The 9325-nt window shown below is 42.5% G+C and overlaps 1 non-coding gene across 1 annotated transcript; it reads right to left on the reverse strand.

Annotated features, from left to right (window-relative positions):
* Positions 1–3666: 3666 nt before the first annotated feature.
* On the reverse strand, positions 3667–3770 carry LOC111553014. The gene has a single exon (XR_002734804.1). It is a non-coding gene; the product is annotated as a U6 spliceosomal RNA (small nuclear RNA).
* Between the last annotated feature and the right edge of the window lie 5555 nt (positions 3771–9325).

The following is a 9325-nucleotide window of genomic DNA, read 5'->3' on the forward strand; positions in this document are numbered from 1 at the left end:
AAAAGATGATTTTCCAGAGACTATGCGTGATGTGACTGAGTAGCAAGGGATGGGGCTGAAGAGGAAAGTAGAGTCATTCTCTTGTCTTGTGATCTTGCTTTTTATTCTAGAGATAAATGATTTTTTCCACATAATTTTAGCAGCAGACATTTTTCCCTGTGGCATTCCAGTCAGGTGTGGTGGCTTATGCCTGTAATCCCAGCACTTTGGGAGGCCAAGGCAGGCAGATCACCTGAGGTCAGGAGTTCAAGACCAGCCTGGCCAACATGGTGAAACCCTGTCTCTAGTAATAATACAAAAAACTTAACCGGGCGTGGTGGCATGTGCCTGTAATCCCAGCTCCTCGGGAGGCTGAGGCACGAGAATCACTTGAACTCCGGAGGTGGAGGTTGCAGTGAACAGAGATCGCGCCATTGCACTCCAGTCTGGGCAACAAGAGTGAAACTCCATCTCAAAAAAAAAAAAAAAAAATTACGGCATTCCAACATTAAAAGATTTTCTTTTTCTTCTTCCATTTCTCTTTTTGAGACGGAGTCTCTCTGTTGCCCAGGCTGGAGTGCAGTGGTGCGATCTCGGCTCACTGCAAGCTCCGCCTCCTGGGTTCCCGCCATTCTCCTGCCTCAGCCTCGCAAGTAGCTGGGGCTACAGGTGCCGCCACCACGCCAGGCTAATTTTTTTGTATTTTTAGTAGAGGCAGGGTTTCATTGTGTTAGCCAGGATGGTCTCCATCTCCTGACCTCGTGATCCGCCCGCCTCCGCCTCCCAAAGTGCTGGGATTACAGGCCTGAGCCACCAAGCCTGGCCAAAAGATATTCTTTTTAGTCTAGATTTAGATTAAAAGGAATTAGGATAAGCTTATTTTATAAATTAAAACAATGAAATTATGATGTTTGTTTGAATGCACGTTTGATATACAGATTATGGATGGCAATTGTATCTTATACTAGCCTCAGCATTGCAATTCTTTTATATCTGAGTTTTGTTTCTTGTATAATGGCAAGATAATTTTTACACAGATACATAGTTGCAAATGGTAACAACTTTAACATGAATTACCTAGAAACTCAGGATACTATTCCATGGAAAGAGATGGCAGAGAAAGTTTTGTCCTCAGTTCTATACAAAAACGAAATTACAATTTGGATGACTAGGAGGATAATGGTATGGGCAACTAAAATGATTCCTCACTAAAAAGAGAGAAAATTCCAAGAAAAAAATCATGAGTTCGATTTTGGGCATTTTGCGTTTAAGGTGCTTTATTTAGAAATATAGGAAGCTTCCTATAACCATGGAAATAATTGGTTCACTAAAAACCAAAGATGAAATATTGTTCTTTTAGGATTGTATAACCTCATGTAACCTTTTCCTCTGACCTCCAGCTGTGGCCTACTTTTAATGAAATTTTAATGGTTCATCTCAGAAGCTCATCACTCTTGGAAATTCATGCAGCCACTCAGCCTGAGATTCAGAATTCTGCTGTTTCATCATTTCAGATTTCTTGACCTGGCTACAGATGCATTCAGGACAATGTCATTTTGTGTTTAGCAAAACTGAAATAACTCACAGACTCTTGTGTTCTTTTTGATTACTACACATATCTAAGCTAGGTCGTGTTAGCCTTCTTCTCTCTCAGTCAAGCTGAATTAAAATGTGCTTTAATGAATGGCATGTTATAGAGCAAAATGTTTGTGTTGTTTCCCTAGCAGTATGGCACCACGATCATTCATTTATTCATTTACTTAACTATTCATCTGGTGGAAACATGCTGTATCCTTCCTTGATGAGGGTAAGTGACTATTAGTTTGCTAGGGCTGCCATAGTAAAGTATCACAGATTGGGTGTCTTAAATAACAGAAATGTATTCCTCGCAGTTCTGGAGGCTGGAGGTCCAAGATTGAAGTCCCGGCAGGTTGATTTCTTCTGAGACTTCTTTCCTTGGCTTGCTTGCTGCCTCTTCACATGGTCTTTTCTCTGTGCAGACCTCCTGGGGTCTCTTAGTGTGTGCAAATTTCCTTTTCTTATAAGGATACCCGTGAGACTGAATTAGGGCCCACTTTAATGGCCTCATTTTGACTTAATTACCCCTCTCATGACCTTACCTCCGATGACAGTCACATTTTAAGGTACTTGGGGTTAGGGCTTCAACATATGAATTTGGGGTGAGAGATGGGGGATGGGGTAAAGGAGGCACAATTTAGCTCATAACAACGATTAAATATTTTGTTTTGGTTCTTACGAAAAAAGCAATTCTGACCTCAGCAGATTTAAGCTTTCTTCATAGCATCATGATGTCTTCCATTTTCATTTGTATTTGCCTCCCTTCCTTCCTCCCTCCCTTCCTTCCTCCCTTCCTTCCTCTCTCCCTTCCTCCTTTCCTCCCTTCCTTCCTTCTTCTATGGCATCTCGCTCTGTAACCCAGGCTGGAGCCAGGTAGTGAGATTGTAGCTCACTGCAGCCTCTAACTTCCAAGCTCAAGCAATTCTTTGCCTCAGCATCCCGAGTAGCTGGGACTACAGACCTGTGCCACCATGCCCAGCTAATTTTCTTTCTCTCTCTCTTCTTCTTTCCTTTCCTTTCTTCTTTTCTTTCTCTTTCTTTCTCTCTTTCTCTTTCTCTCTCTTTCTTTCTTTCTTTTTCCTTCCTTCCTTCCTTTTTTTTTTTTTTTTTTTTTTTGTGGAGACGGGGGACTTGCCATCTTGTCCATGCTGGTCACAAACTCTTGGGCTCAAGTGCTACTCCTGCCTTGACCTCCCAAAGCACTGGGATTATAGGTGTGAGCCGCCTGCAGCCGGACTCATTTGCATGTTGATGGAACTCAGAATTAACCTTTCCCTCCCCTGTCGGAAAAAGGAAGATAAATCTCTTCTGTGAAGTGTCATCAATAATGCAACACTTTTCAGCCTTTTTACTACCCCAACACATAGGAGGCAAGTCATGTATCCACAGTAAATGAGAGGCTCACTAAGAGCCTGAGCTATGGATTCCCACAGATCTGAATGCAAACCTTCCCTTTACACCTTACTCCAAAGCGCTGTGACTTTGTCCAATGTCTTATGTCTCTGCACAAATACAGTCCACACTACTTTATTTTGTTTTTTGATTTTTGTGAGTAAATAGTAAGTGTACATATTTATGGGGTATGTGAGATATTTTGATCCAGGCATGCAATGTGTAATAATCACATCACCGAGTATGGGGCCTCCATTCTCTCAAGCATTTATCCTTTGTGTTACACACAGACTATACTCTTTTAGTGATTTTTAAATGTACAATTAAATTATTATTGATTATATTCACCCTGCTGTGCTATCAAACACTGTATCTTCTTTTTATTTATTTATTTTTTTTGAGACGGAGTCTTGCTCTGTCGCCCAGGCTGGAGTGCAGTGGCTGGATCTCAGCTCACTGCAAGCTCCGCCTCCCGGGTTTACGCCATTCTCCTGCCTCAGCCTCCGGAGTAGCTGGGACTACAGGCGCCCGCCACCTCGCCCAGCTAGTTTTTTGTATTTTTAGTAGAGACGGGGTTTCACCATGTTAGCCAGGATGGTCTCGATCTCCTGACCTCGTGATCCGCCCGTCTCGGCCTCCCAAAGTGCTGGGATTACAGGCTTGAGCCACCACGCCCGGCCCAAACACTGGATCTTATTCATTCTTTCTAACTATGTTAAAAGTATGGAACACATCACAGATTTGTGTGTTATCCTTGCACAGGAGCCATGCTAATCTTCTCTGCACTGTTTCAATTTCCATGTATGTGTGCCATGCTACATTAGTAGAGAGATCCCAACAATACTGTGGCTTAAGAAGAGAGACATTAAAATTAGCCAGACATGGTGGCATGTGTCTGTAGTTCCAGCTACTTGGGATGTTGAGGCAGATAATTGCTTGAACCAGGGAGGTGGAGGTTGCAGTGACCGAGACCGCGCCACTGCACTCCAGCCTGGGCGACAGAGCGAGACTCCATCTCAGGAAAAAAAAAAAAAAAAAAAAGGAAGAGAGATGTTTGTTTTTCTCTCCTGAAATAGTCCTCAGTGAAGCAGAACAGGGTAGGATGGACAGCTCAGTCCATCCTCAAAATATGGCTTCTATCGCTGGATCTGTGAGGGCTGTTCTAGCTCCTGCCCTTACATCTGCTTCCCAGACAGCAGGAATGGTCAAAGGAACAAGAAAATACACCCTTGTTTCTTTTAAAGGCATGGCTTGTTAAATAAAAGCACTTATATCCCATTGGCAAAAAGTTACATGGTGGTTCTGGTTGCAAAGATGCTGGGAAATTGTAATATATAACTCAATGTTCCTGGGCACAGCTAAAACCTGGGCTTTTCATTTTTTAAAATTTAATTTAATTTAATTTTAATTTATTTTATTTTGAGATGGAGTTTCACTCTGTCACCCAGGCTGGAGTGCAGTGGCACAATCTCAGCTCAATACAACCTCCATCTCCTGGGTTCAAGCAATTCTCCTGCCTCAGCCTCCTGAGTAGCTGGGATTACAGGCACCCACCACCACGCCCAGCTAATTTTTGTATTTTTAGTAGAGACAGGGCTGCATCATGTTGGCCAGACTGGTCTCAAACTCCTGACCTCAGGTGATCTGCCTAAAGTGCTGGGGTTACAAGAGCGAGCCACCGCGCCACCGTGCCTGGCCAGGGGTTTCATTGTTAAAGGAAGAGGAGAATGACTAATATTGCTGTATATCTTAGCATGGGTTCCTGCAAAGCAGGGTCTAAGACAAGGGACTTGGATGCAGGTAGTCTATCTGCATTTACCTGTTGACTGATGATACTGACCCCAGGAAGCAGAAGTGAGGTATGAGAAGAGAGAGACAAGGAAGTGAGAAAGCCTATAAAGTGTGTGCTACTCGGTTGGAAACCATTAAGGAAAAATGAGGCCCACTTACACTGGGGATCAGCTGTGGAACTTCATAGAATATGCTTCAGTGTTGTTCCACTGAAGGACAAGGAGGCTGGGGTATTAATCTGCTGACTTCCATCCACCGTTACTTATTAACTCTCCTGCACTTCCAGGCTGTGCCCCTGCTCGGGTGTCCCCAAGGGACACCACAGCACCCACTGGAGGTGGGGCACTTGCGGCATGCATGCCACTGTTCACATTAGTGACACTAATGTCAGGTGGGCTCGAGGGATGGGGCAAAGGGCATCTTAAGCAGGTGCTTCTGGGTAGAACTAACCCTCTCTTTTTCCATACACACCCTACAGTGAGCATAATGTAGCCTGTGTCCCAGGGTTGGGTGGGGACTGGGAGAATGTTTTTAAAGCACCTGAGGCAGATACTGGCATGTAGTAGGCACCCAGTGATGTTGGTTGTCTTTCCTTCCACTTCCCCTTTGCCACCCTAACACGCCACCTTAACATCCTAACAATTAAGTTTATGCTATTCACATAAAGCGTCCTCATTAAGTTCTTCAGCCTTTCTACAGATTTAATAACGTAAACTTTCACACTAGGGAAAAATATCTGCACATCATAGATTTTTTTTTTTTTTTTTTTTTTTGAGATGGAGTCTCGCTCTGTTGCCCAGGCTGGAGTGCAGTGGCGTGATCTCGGCTCACTGCAAGCTCCGCCTCCCAGGTTCCCGCTGTTCTCCTGCCTCAGCCTCCCGAGTAGCTGGGACCACAGGTGCCGCCCCCACACCCGACTAATTTTCGTATTTTTAGTAGAGACGAGGTTCCATCGTGTTAGCCAGGATGGTCTTGATCTCCTGACCTTGTCATCCGCCCACCTTGGCCTCCCAAAGTGCTGGGATTACAGGCGTGAGCCACCAAGCCCGGCCCATAGATTTTAAATTTAATATGAAATATTTATTTCAGATTTTGTGGCCAACTAATGACTGCACCAGACAGATGCAAAGGTCATGTGTGTGATATGATAACCAGAATGAAAGTCTGTATCCGTAATGAGAAGACAATATTATGTGCTCTGTAATGCCTCTATGATACCTGTAACTGAGAAATTTAACAATTAAAAACAATGTGCCAGGGCTTCACGAAGTCTCTGTAGGTGCATAGGCGCTGGCATAAGAGAGGGCCGCCAAGTCACATTCATTCATAAGTTCTCCAATCTTGCCTGTACGAGAAAGATGCTGTTCTAGAGGTTGTGATTAAGATATGGTCCCTTCAAATGTCAATTTGATAGTCTGTAGGAATGGGAGAATGAGCCACCACAGGAGGATAACTACAAGTGCTATAAGTCTTTATGCCACTGAAAGGTTTGGATAGAAGTGGAGAGTTGGGCTCAGGTGGAGAATGAAAGAAAGAATTGAATTATATATAAATGATTACGTCTATCAGGGAAACAAAATGTTCACACAGTCTTCAAGTATCTTCTTACAGGTGAATTATTTTAAATTTTATTTTAAAGCATCATCATACATATAGCCAAGCGTGGTGGCTCACACCTGGAATCCCAGCACTTTGGGAGGTTGAGGTGGGCAGATTACTTGAGTCCAGGAGTTCAAGACCAGCCTGGGCAATATGGTGAAACCCTGTCTCTACAAAAAAAAAAAAAAAAAAAATTATCCAGGCATGGTGGTACGTGATCTCAGCTACTCAGGAGGCTGAGGTTGGGGGTATTGCTTGAGCCAGGGAGGCAGAGGTTGCAATGAACTATGATCATGCCACTGCACTTCACTGCACTTCACTGCACTCCACTGCACTCCACTGTACTCCAGCCTGGGCAACAGAGTAGTACTCCATCTTAAAAAAAAGAAAAAGAAAAAGAAAAATCATCAAACTATAAAATTAACTTACCAGCCAGGTGTGGTGGCTTATGCCCATAATCCCAGCACTTTGCGAGGCTAAGGCAGGCAGATCGCCTGAGGTCAGGAGTTCAGAACAGCCTGGCCAACATGGCGAAACCCCGTCTGTACTAAAAATACAAAAACTAGCTGGGTGTCATGGGCCTGTGGTCCCAGCTACTTAGGAGGCTGAGGTGGCAGGGGATTGCTTGAGCCAGGGAGGCAGAGGTTGCAGTAAACTGTGATCGCACCACTACACTTCTTTGCACTCCACTGCACTCTGGCTTGGGCAACAGAGTGAGAATCTGTCTCAGAGAAAAAAAAAGAAAAAAAAAAAAGGAAAAATCACCAAACTATAAAATTGACTTATTTTTTGGTATATCATTTTATGAATTTTTTTTCCACATCTGGGATTGCAGGCATGAGTCACCACACCTGGCCTTGTCTTATGAATTTTAACACAAGTATAGATTTATGTAACCATCACCACATTCTGTGTATAGGACAGTTCTATTACCTTACGACTCTTTCATGCTGTATCTTTATAGTCATACCTCCTCTAACTCCTGGCAACCACTGATCTATTCTCTGTTACTATAGTTTTGTCTTTACAAGAAGAATGTCACATAAATGGAATCATACAGTATATCTTTTGAGGCTGGCTAAAAAAAAAAAAAACCATACAGCTAATGCCTCTGGGATTCATGTAAATTGTTAGGTATATTGATAGTTTGTTCTTTTTTTTTTTTTTTTTTTTTTTTTAGATAGAGTCTTGCTCTGTCTCCAGGCTGGAGGCTGGAGTGCAGTGGCTTGATATTGGCTCACAGCAACATCCGTCTCCCGAGTTCAGGCAATTCTCCTGCCTCAGCCTCCTGTGTGTCTGAGATTATAGGCGCCCACCACCACACCCAGCTAATTTTTTAAGTTTAGTAGAGACTGGATTTCACCATGTTAACCAGGCTGATCTCCAACTCCTGACCTCAGGTGATCCACCTGCCTCGGCCTCCCAAAGTGCTGGGATTACAGGCACGAGCCACTATGCCTGGCCAGTTTGTTCTTTCTTATTGTTCAGTGTATTCCAGTGTATGAATGCATTGCTTTGTTTATTCATTCATCCACTGATGGATGCTTGAATTTATTTCAGTTTCTGGCAATTATGAACAGAGCTACTATAAAAGCAGACTACTAATTAGTCACAGAGGAAGAAAGAGTCACTTTCACTGTGAAGAAGTGATTAAGCTTAACATCACTAATAATGGGACAAACAGACATCAGGAGCCTCCAGATGTGATGCACTGAGAAGGGCACATTATTCCTGTGCTTTTCCTTCCAAAATGCATAGTCTGTATTTCAGCATAAGGAAACCATCAGACAAACCCAAGGCGAGAGCTGTTCTACAAAACAACTGACCACTACCCTCCAAATATGACAATGTCATGAAAGACAGAAAGAGTAGTGAAGTGCTTCAGAGTGAAAAAGGCTAAAGACATGGCAACCGAATGCAATGTGTGACTCTAGATGGTAAAAACTTGGCTAGAAAAAATATTATTGAGAAAATAATATCAGAAAAGTAGCGTTGTATCAATGTTAAAACTTCCCAATTTTGATCATTGTATTGTGGTTATATAAGAATATTCAAGAGAATGTCTTTGTTTTTAGATTCTGGGGTAAACAGGGATATCTGTTATTTATTTATTTATTTATCGAGATGGAGTCTCACTCCGTCACCCAGGTTGAAGTGCAATCGTGTGATCTTGGCTCACTGCAACCTTCGCCTCCTGGGTTCAAGCGATTCTCTCCTGCCTCAGCCTCCCGAGGAGCTGGGATTACAGGCGCCCACCACCACGCCTGGCAAATTTTTGTATTTTTAGTGGAGACGGGATTTCACCACGTTGGCCAGGCTGGTCTCGAACTCGTGACTTCAAGTAATCCACCTGCCTCAGCCTCCCAAAGTGCTGGGTTTACCCAGCCACCACACCTGGCTTAGATACCTGTAATTTATTTTCAAATGATTCAGAAAGAGAGAGAGGGGGAAGAGAGATTGAGAACTTTGAAAAAAATTAACAACTAGCAAATTTCATATAGGTGTATAAATTCATTCTTGTAACTTTCTGTAGGCTTTTAAATTTTCAAAACAAAAAGTTGAGGAAAAAGTAATTTTATAAAAAGAAGAGTCAGCCAGGCATGGTGGCTCACATCTGTAATTCTAACACTTTGAGAGGCTGAGATGGGAGGATCACTTGAGCCTAGGAGTTTGAGATCAGCCTGGGCCACATAATGAGACCCTATCTCTATCAAAAAAAAAAAAAAAAAAAAAAAAAAGAGTAAATTACAGTTGTAAACGTTTTAAAATTAACTAAATTTTTATTAATAGTAACTTTCAAGATAGTTGTGATCAGTTTTATACAATAATTTAAAAAGAGCTTATTGAAAAGTACGCAACTTTTAGAAAGGTACCAGTGACACAGTATTAGAGGAAGATATACAAGTAAGATACTAATTAAAATATGTGAATATATACCAAAAATAAATATTCTGGTTTTGTTTTGCTTTATGTTGCAGATAATCAA

The sequence above is a fragment of the Piliocolobus tephrosceles genome, chromosome 19 (assembly GCF_002776525.5).
Source record: "Piliocolobus tephrosceles isolate RC106 chromosome 19, ASM277652v3, whole genome shotgun sequence".
In the NCBI taxonomy this organism is placed as follows: Eukaryota; Metazoa; Chordata; class Mammalia; order Primates; family Cercopithecidae; genus Piliocolobus; species Piliocolobus tephrosceles.